Below are 9,444 nucleotides of genomic sequence, written 5' to 3'. Positions count from 1 at the left end.
AGCACAAAAGACCACCTTCCTCCCACAAGAGGACCTTCTCTGCCATTCTGTGCCACCGATAGCACTCAGTGGGACTGGGCACAGCGGTCTGACTCCCCTATGGGACTCCCTTCTGCCAAGCACGTGGCCTCTCTAATGGGGGCTGCCCCAGACCTGGACCTAGGCTATGGTAGGAGGACCTAGAGAGGATCCTTCAGTTCTGGCCATTCCGGGATCTTCCAGAAACATACTGCTACAGGAGACCCTAAAACACCAAACACCTAAGCAACTGTAAGATGGCACACCACACCTGGAGACCCCACTCTAAAAGCAGCTGTCACCTTGGACACCAACACTCCCCTCTCCCAAGGCTCTCCAGGACTCTGCAGGGAGCTGCTCCCTTCCTGCTCCCCTTATCAACTCAACCAGGGAGGCCTTTCCTGAAGTCTCACCTCCTTCCGTCTTGCTTCAGTTGGGGCAGATTTAACCCCTTCTGGCCTGGCTAGAGCACAGGGGTAATCTGAGCCTTGTTCACTCCTTTTCCCTGTCTGACCCCTGGACCCCTTTCCTCTCCCCTCTCCTTTGTTTTGGGATTCAAAAACGACTTGTCACAGACAGTTTATTTTTTATTAAAAAGACAAAGCTTATGACTGGTGCTGTTTTTGTCGGAGCAGAGCGCTGCAGCCGAGGACCGCGGGAGGTAAGGGGAGCAAGCAGTCCGAGGACATTAGTAGGTTTGTAGGGTGATTGTTCTCTCCAGCTCCAAACCATCTTTTTTGCCCTGCCAGCTGCCTCCCAGCCCCCAGCCAGCCCCACAGCCCTTTCTTCCACTCCAGGCACTGCTAGAGAGTGCCTGCAACTCTGCCTTTGGGGCCAACACACGTCTGTGTGTCTGCCGGCCAGGCAGCACCTCATCCATCACAGACTCCGTGCTGCAGTCCCACAGTTGCTGTCCCCAGCTGTCCCACACTTCTCTTGACTCCTCCTCAGCCCCCCTTTCCCACTGCAAGCTGTTGGTTTCAACTCTTGGTGGATTGAATTTATAGCAAGACTGTGCAGTCACCCCCATCCTGGCCACATCCTTCCCAATATCTGACACTCTGTCCACGCCCCCTTATCACCTTCCCCCTCTCCCTCCTGTCACGAAGGCACATGTCCCTCCTCCAACGAAGGCTAACAGGTGCATTTGCCCCTTCCGCTGTGCCAAGACCCCCTGCATCGCCCTCCCCACTTTATTACTCCCTCATCATTAACCTCCCTTCTTCCACCCACAAGTGTGCTCTCTGTACCGAAAAAGAAAACAAAGCAATAATCCTTCCCACAGCTCCACCCTTTCAGTCTAGCCCCTCCACCCTCACTAACTCTTGCCTGTTACCACCAATCACCAGGCAGGGTCCGTTCTCGCTGCCCCCCACCCCACCCCACCCCCAGTGTCGCCCTCACCCTCTTTAATGCCCTGTGGTCTGTCTGGCTTTTCCCCCACCTCTCTGCTCAGATGACTCTCCACAATTTCCCAGAAGCCCCCCCACTGGCCTTGACCTCTGTGCAGTCTTTACACCTTGGCCACACTATTCTTCTTACAACTCTCTTCTACTATGGCTTTTTCTTCAAAAAAAAAAATTTTTTTTTTTAAATTTTCAATTGTGATAAAAAGCACAAGGTGATATAACATTTGTCTCCTTAACCGTACAGTTTAAGCATACAGTTCAGTATGTTAATGATATTCACATCGCTGTATAACAGATCTCTAGAACTTTTTCCTCTTGCGAACCTGAAAGTTGATGTCCATCAAACACCATTCCTCCTCCTCCCAACACTGGCAACCTTCTGTCTATTAGTCTGACTACTTTAGGTGCCTCATATAATCATATAGTATTTGGCCTTTTGTGACTGGCTCATTTCACTCACCATACTGTCCTCAAGGTTCATCCATGTTGCTGTATATGACAGGATTTTCTTCCTTTTTTGAGGCTGATTAATATTCCATTGTATCTATAGACTACAATTTCTTTATCCATTTGTCTGCTGATGGACATATGGGTGGTTTTCACTTCTTCACCATTGTGAATAATGCTGCAGTGAACATGGGCGTGCAAATATCTCAAGATCCTGTCTGCTAGGTCTCCTTTATTGGCGTTATTTGGCTTCTCTTGGTATTTCTCCCCTTCTGGTTCCTTTTCTTCCTCCCATTACCCAATGCACTTTTACCCTGAGGCCTGGCTTTCACTGTTCCAAGCACCCTTTCCAGACCTTCTCTCTTGTGGCTCCCCATGACCTCTAGGCCAACGGCTGTGGGGTAGTGGAAAGGGAATGAGGCCAGGGTTGAGCTCCTGGGGCCTTCGTCTGCTGTTAATAGACTTGGACAGCTCTTCCTGTCTGCATCTCAATTTCTTCACCTCTCAGAGGGAAAGGATGCACAGGAAACTTCCTGCTTTAAGCATTATGGATCCCTCACTGTCAAATACATAGCTCCAGAGCTGAACTTTCTCCTGTCCTCCAGCCAGTTCAAGGACAAGCCTGCTGGACATCTTTATCCAGGTGACCCAAAGGCTCCCAGAACACCTTTTCTCTGTTTCCCTTCTCAGCCTCCCACCAGCACCACTCTGGAATGTACTCTTTCCTCATCTCCCTCTAAGGTATAATTTAGAGGTTATCTCCTCCGTGCCATCTTCCCAGCCTGCCGCAGTCCTGGCTGATTAGTCTTCTCTAAGATTTCTACATCATTCATGAGGTACTTAGATCCAACCATAAGAATGTAAAACACAGCTTTTCACGAAGATGGCGCTGAAGGCGAAGAAGGAAGCCCCTGCCCCTCCCAAAGCCGAAGCCAAAGCAGTCTTTAAAGGCCAAGAAAGCAGTGTTGAAAGGCGTCCACAGCCACAAAAAAAGAATGTCTGACGTAATCTACCTTCCAACGGCCCAAAACACTGAGGCTCCGGAGGCATTCCAAATATCCTCGGAAGAGCGCCTTTCAGAGAAACAAGCTTGACCATTACGCCATCATCAAGCACCTAGTCAGCCATGAAGAAGAGTGAAGACAACAACACATTGGTGTTCAATACGGATGCCAAAGCCAACAAATACCAGATTAAACAGGCTGTGAAGAAGCTCTATGACATTGACGTGACCAAGGTCAACACCCTGATCAGGCCTGATGGAGAGAAAGAGGCATATGTTCGACTGGCTCCTGACTATGATGCTTTGGATGTTGCCAACAAAATTGGGATCATCTAAGCTGAGTCCAGCTGGCTAATTCTAAATATAAAAGTTGTCAGTATATATAAGAGAAAGAATATAAAACACAGAAGGGGATGACACATGCAGTTACCCCTGCTGGACTCTCAACACCCTGGGGGCAGGAGGTATCTCAAGCTCATCTCCACAGCCTAAAGCGTGAGGCACTGTGCTCTAGTGAGAGGAGGCACCTGGGAAATGCTTACTGTTTATGAGAGCAAAACCTTTTCAGTCTCATCCTACCTGACTTCTCTGCAGCCTTTGACCCTGGTGACAATTCCTTCTTGTAACACTTATGCTTTGGTCTCTGGCTGCAGTGCTCTTGCTTACCTTCCTAGCTCTCTAACCACTGCTCCTCAGGTCTTTTAAGCACTTCTCTTTTCTTATTTCCCTTGAAAATTCCCCTTGGACAATATCTTCTGTGCTTATTGCTTCCACTCTCACCTCTCAACCAAGGATGCCCATTTATTCATTCAGCAAACATGCACAAAGTACTTGCTATGGTTCAGAATCTGGCCTAGGGACTTCCCCGGCAGTCCAGTGCTTCCACTGCACGGGGCTCAGGTTTGATCCCTGGTCAGGGAACTAAGATCCTGCTTGCCAGCGCAGCATGCCCACCCCCGCCCCGACCAAAAATAAAAAAGAATCTGGCCTAGACAGCTGGGGAGAAACCTGAATCAGACCTGCTTCCTACCCTCACAATCTGGCAGTAGGGACAGACTAGCAACAGTCAGAGCCCAGGGTGGGGTGGGGAAGAGCTATCGTGGGGGACAGAGTACTGCAAGCTCAGGCTTCCTGTCTCCCCCTCTAGCTACTGGTTACAGCCACCTGGATACGCCACAAACATCTCTGATGCAACGTGTCCCCAGCTGAATTTATCAACCCTTTCAAACCTACTTGCCCTCCCTTGTTCCCCAGCTAGTTAACCTCACTGCGATGGAGAAGCCTGGGACCTCTTCTCTCTCACCCCTCCACATTTAGTGGGCCACCAGTCTCGTCCCCCCTTCCTCCTCTCTCTCCCTGGAATTCCTCAGCACCTCTCCATTCCCACAGGCCCAGATCACTGACCATGACGGCCAGAGCTGACCCCTGACCAGCCTCTGCCACCTTCTCCTGCTCCCATCCTGCATTCCACTCTCTGATAAAGGGTAGTTTACTTTAAAAAAAAAAAAGGGTTTCCCTGGTGGCGCAGTGGTTGAGAGTCCACCTGCCGATGCAGGGGACACGGGTTCGTGCCCCGGTCTGGGAGGATCCCACATTCCGCGGAGCGGCTGGGCCCATGAGCCATGGCCACTGGGCCTGCGCGTCCGGAGCCTGTGCTCCGCGGCAGGAGAGGCCATAGCGGTGAGAGGCCCGCGTACAGCCAAAAAAAAAAAAAAAAAAAAGAAAGGAAAAAAACCTGCCTAAAACTCTAAATGGCTTTTCATTAAATCTAGAATTAAAAAAATGAAAACCCCTTGGTATGGCATGGCTTGCCTCCAGCTCCTCCATCCACATCTAGGCACTACTTGTAAATCCTGAGCCCCTCTATACAGCTTTCTGGAAAGATTTATTGAGTGCCTAGCACTATTCCAGGCCTTGGAGACACAGAGATGAATAGACATTCTGTGTAGAGGAACCAACAGTGAGGTTCTTTGGGTATGCTGTGTCTCCCTTCTAGAACAGCATCTTATCTATGTGTTCTTCTCTACCCTCCCATGCAGAGTTAGTGACCTATGCACACTTCAGTATAACCGTTTTCATACAGTGCTGTTTCTTCATTGTGTTTCTGTGAGCCTGACATATGGTAAACACTCTCTCAGTGCTGAAATCCATTCATTTATTCAACAAATATTTACTGAACACCTACTATGTGACAGGCACTGTTGGGTGCTGAGGGCAGATCAGTGAAAAAAACAGACACTATTCTTGCCATCACGGAGCCTACATTCTAGTGTAGGAGAGTGATAAATAAGTAAAATAAATAGGGTACTTTATAAACAACTTTTTTTTGTTTTTTTGGCTGTGCGGCTTGCAGGATCTTCCCCAAATGGGCCACAGCTGTGAAAGCCCAGAATCCTAACCACTAGGCCACCAGGGAACTTCTGATAGGGTACTTTATTTTATTTTTTTTAAATATTTCTTTATTTGGCTGCATCAGATCTTAGTTGCAGCATGTGGGATCTTTGTGGTGGCATGTGGGCTCTTCATTGCAGCACACGGGCTCTCTAGTTGTGGCATGCTGGCTCAGTAGTTGCAGCACGTGGGCTTAGTTGCCCCACGGCATGTGGGATCTTAGTTCCCCGACCAGGGATCGAACCCACGTCCCCTGCATTGGAAGGTGGATTCTTAACCATTGGACCACCAGGGAAGTCCCCTGATAGAGTACTTTAAATGGAGATGTGCTATGGAGAAAAAAATTTGAGTTGGAGAAAGAAGGTTGAGAGTGGAAGGAGTGTCTACAAGTTTAAATAGGGGATTCAGAGTAGGTATCATTGATAAGATGATGTTTGAACAATGAAACAATGAAGTAAGTGAAAGTAGGAGCTACGTGGATGCCTGCAGAAAGAGCTTCTAGGCAGGACCAACAGCCAATGCAAAGGCCTTGAGACAGGAATGAGATGAAATGAGAAAGATGCTGTGTGTGCATGGGGGAAGATTGTAGGACCCTGTAGGCCACTGTAGAGACTTTGGCTTTTACTGTGAATAAATGGGGGAGCCATTGGAGGATTTTGAACAGAGGAGGGACATGATCTGACTTAAAGCTTAAAAGTATCACTCTGGCTGCTTTATTGTGATTGGTACATAGCAGAAGCAAGGGTGGAAGCAAAGAAACCAGTGAGGAAGCTACTGGAATAATCCAGGTGATAGATGATGGGGGCTCTGATTAGGGTGTTAGTATGTTGGTGATGGGAAGTGGTCAAGCTCTGAACATTTAAAAAAATTTTTTTAATTGAAGTATAGTTGATTTACAATGTGTTAATTTCTACTGTACAGCAAAGTGATTCAGTTACACATATACATACATTCTTTTTCATAGTCTTTTCCATTATGGTTTATCACAAGATGTTGAATATAGTTCCCTGTGCTATACAGTAGGACCTTGTTGTTTATCCATTCTATATACAATAGTTTGCATCTACTAATCCCAAACTCCCACTCCATCCTCTCCCCACCACTCCCCAGCAACCACAAGGCTGTTCTCTATGTCTGTGAGTCTGTTTCTTTTTTGTAGATACATTCATTTGTGACATATTTTAGATTCCACATATAAGTAATATCATGTGGTATTTGTCTTTCTCTGTCTGCCTTAGTTCACTTAGTATGATAATCTCTAGCTGCATCTATGTTGCTGCAAATGGCATTATTTTGTTCGTTTTTATGGCTGAGTAATATTCCATTGTATATATGTACCACTTCTTTATCCATTCATCTGTCTATGGACATTTAGGTTGGCTAATTATAAATAGTGCAATGAACATTGGGGTGAATGTATCTTTTCGAATTATAGTTTCCTCCAGATATATGCCCAGAAATAGGATTACAGGATCATATGTCAACTTTATTTTTAGTTTTTTGAGGAACGTCCATACTGTTTCCTATAGTGTATGCACCAATTTACATTCCCACCAGCAGTGTAGCAGGGCTCCCTTTTCTCCACACCCTCTCCAGCATTTGTTATTTGTGGACTTTTTAATGATAGCCATTCTGAATGGTGTGAGGTGGTACCTCACTGTAGTTTTGATTTGCATTTCTCTAGTAATTAGTGATGTTGAGCATCTTTTCATATGCCTATTGGCCATCTGTATGTCTTTTTTGTAGAAATGTCTATTTAGGTCTTCTGCCCATTTTTGACTGGATATTTTTTTAAATTAATTAATTAATTACTTTTGGCTACATTGGGTCTTCGTTGCTACACGTAGCCTTTCTCTAGTTGCGGCAAGCGGGGGCTACTCTTCGTTGCAGTGCGCGGGCTTCTCATTGTGGTGGCTTCTCTTGTTGCAGAGCACGGGCTCTAGGTGCGCAGACTTCAGTAGTTGTGGCTCGCGGGCTGTAGAGCACAGGCTCAGTAGCTGTGGTGCATGGGCTTAGTTACTCCATGGCATGTGGGATGTTCCCAGACTGGATAGAACCCATGTCCCCTGCATTGGCAGGCGGATTCTTAACCACAGCACCACCAGGGAAGTCCAGGTTGTTTGTTTTTTTGTTATTGAGTTGTGTGAGCTGTTTGTATATTTTAGAAGGTAAGTCCTTGTCGGTTGCATCGTTTTCAAATATTTTCTCCCAGTCTGTAAGTTTGGACATATTTTTAAGATAAAGCCAATGGTATTTGATGATGGATTGCATGTGATATACAAGAAAAAGAGAACCTTTAAGGATGGCTCCAGGAACTATACTCAATATCTTGTAACAACCTATAATGGAAAAGAATCTGAAAAAGAATATATGTATATATAGTTATCTGAATCACTTTGCTGTACACCTGAAACTAACACAACATTGTAAATTAATGATACCTCAACTTAAAAAATTGGTTAAAAATTTTTTTTAATAAATAAAATAAATAAAAAAGAAAAGTATGGCTCCAAGATTTTCAGTCTGGGCAGCCAAAAGGATGGCGTTGCCAATGAATTGAGATGAATAAGAGAGCAGGTAGGTCAGATTTCAGGGACAAACAAGAGTTCCATTTCTGACATGCTAAGTATCAGTCAGGATTCTTCAGAGAAGAGAAACAGAACCATTAGGATATATATATGTATATATAATATATATTATTTATATATATAATGTATATTTTTTCATGGCTGAGTAGTATTCCATTGTATGTATGTACCACATCTTCTTTATCCATTCTTCTGTTGATGGATATTTAGGTTGCTTCCATGTCTTGGCTATTGTAAATAGTGCTGTTATGAACATTGGCGTTGATGCTGCCGTCTTTATTTATTTATTTATTTATTTATTTATTTATTTATTTTTGTCTTCATTGGATCTTCTTTGCTGTGCTCGGGTTTTCTCTAGTTGTGGCGAGTGGGGGCTACTCTTGGTTACACCGCACAGGCTTCTCATTGTGGTGGCTTCTCTCGCTATGGAGCACGGGTTCTAGGCGTGCGGGCTTCAGTAGTTGTGGCACGTGGGCTCAGTAGTTGTGGCTCAGAGGCTCTAGAGCGTAGACTCAGTAGTTGTGGCGCACGGGCTTAGTTGCTCCGCGGCATGTGAGATTTTCTCAGGCTAGGGCTCAAACCCGTGTCCCCTGCACTGGCAGGCGGATTCTTAACCACTGCGCCACCAGGGAAGCCCTATTTATTATTTTTTACCATTTAAAAATTGAAGTATAGTTAATTTACAATGTTGTGTTAGTTTCAGGCATACAGCAAAGTGATTCATATATATATATATATTCTTTTTCAGATTCTTTTCCATTGTAGGTTATTATAAGATAATTGAATATAGTTCCCTGTGCTATTCAGTAGGTCCTTGTTGTTTATCTATTTTCTACATAGCAGTGTTAATCCCAAACTCCTAATTTATCTCTCCCCCCACCCTGGCCATGCTGAAGTCTTTTTTTAAAAATTAATTAATTAATTAATTTATTGGCTGTGTTGTGTCTTTGTTGCTGCAAGCGGGCTTTCTCTAGTTGTGGTGAGCAGGGGCTACTCTTCGTTGCGGTGCGCAGGCTTCTCATTGTCGTGGCTTCTCTTGTTGCGGAGCACGGGCTCTAGGCACGCAGGCTTCAGTAGTTGTGGCATGTGGGCTCAGTAGCTGAGGCTTATGGGCTCTAGAGTGCAGGCTCAGTAGTTGTGGCGCACGGGCTTAGTTGCTCTGCAGCATGTGGGATGTTCCCAGACCAGGGCTCGAACACGTGTCTCCTGCATTGGCAGGCGGATTCTTAACCACTGCGCCACCAGGGAAGCCCCATGCTGAGGTCTTGATGCAGAATTTCTTCCCAGAGAAACCTTAGTGTTGCTCCAAAGGCCTTTCAACTAACTGGATGAGGCCCACCCACATTATCAAGGTAATCGTTACCTAAAGTCAGCTGATTGTGGATGTTAACCACACCTACAAAATACCTTCACAGCAACACCTATTAGTGAATAACTAGTTACTTACTATAGCCCTAGCCAGATTGACATAAAACTAACTTTCACACTAAGCTTGAAATGTCCATTAGATATTTTGAGGCAATTGTCAGTACAAATCAGTTGTTCAGGAGGGACCTTTCCTAGAGGTATCAAATTCTTTAATTGCAGT

At 45.5% G+C, this 9,444-nt stretch overlaps 1 pseudogene across 1 annotated transcript; it reads left to right on the top strand.

Annotated features, from left to right (window-relative positions):
* Positions 1–2,751: 2,751 nt before the first annotated feature.
* Positions 2,752–3,224, top strand: LOC309821363 (large ribosomal subunit protein uL23-like; annotated as a pseudogene). Its single transcript has one exon. The product of its transcript is annotated as a large ribosomal subunit protein uL23-like (transcript).
* The last annotated feature ends 6,220 nt before the right edge of the window (positions 3,225–9,444 follow it).

This window comes from Grampus griseus, assembly GCF_964374135.1.
Source record: "Grampus griseus genome assembly, chromosome: 1".
Taxonomy (NCBI): Eukaryota; Metazoa; Chordata; class Mammalia; order Artiodactyla; family Delphinidae; genus Grampus; species Grampus griseus.
The sequence above is the reverse complement of the archived record's forward strand: the minus strand, read 5'-3'. Positions and strand labels throughout refer to the sequence as shown.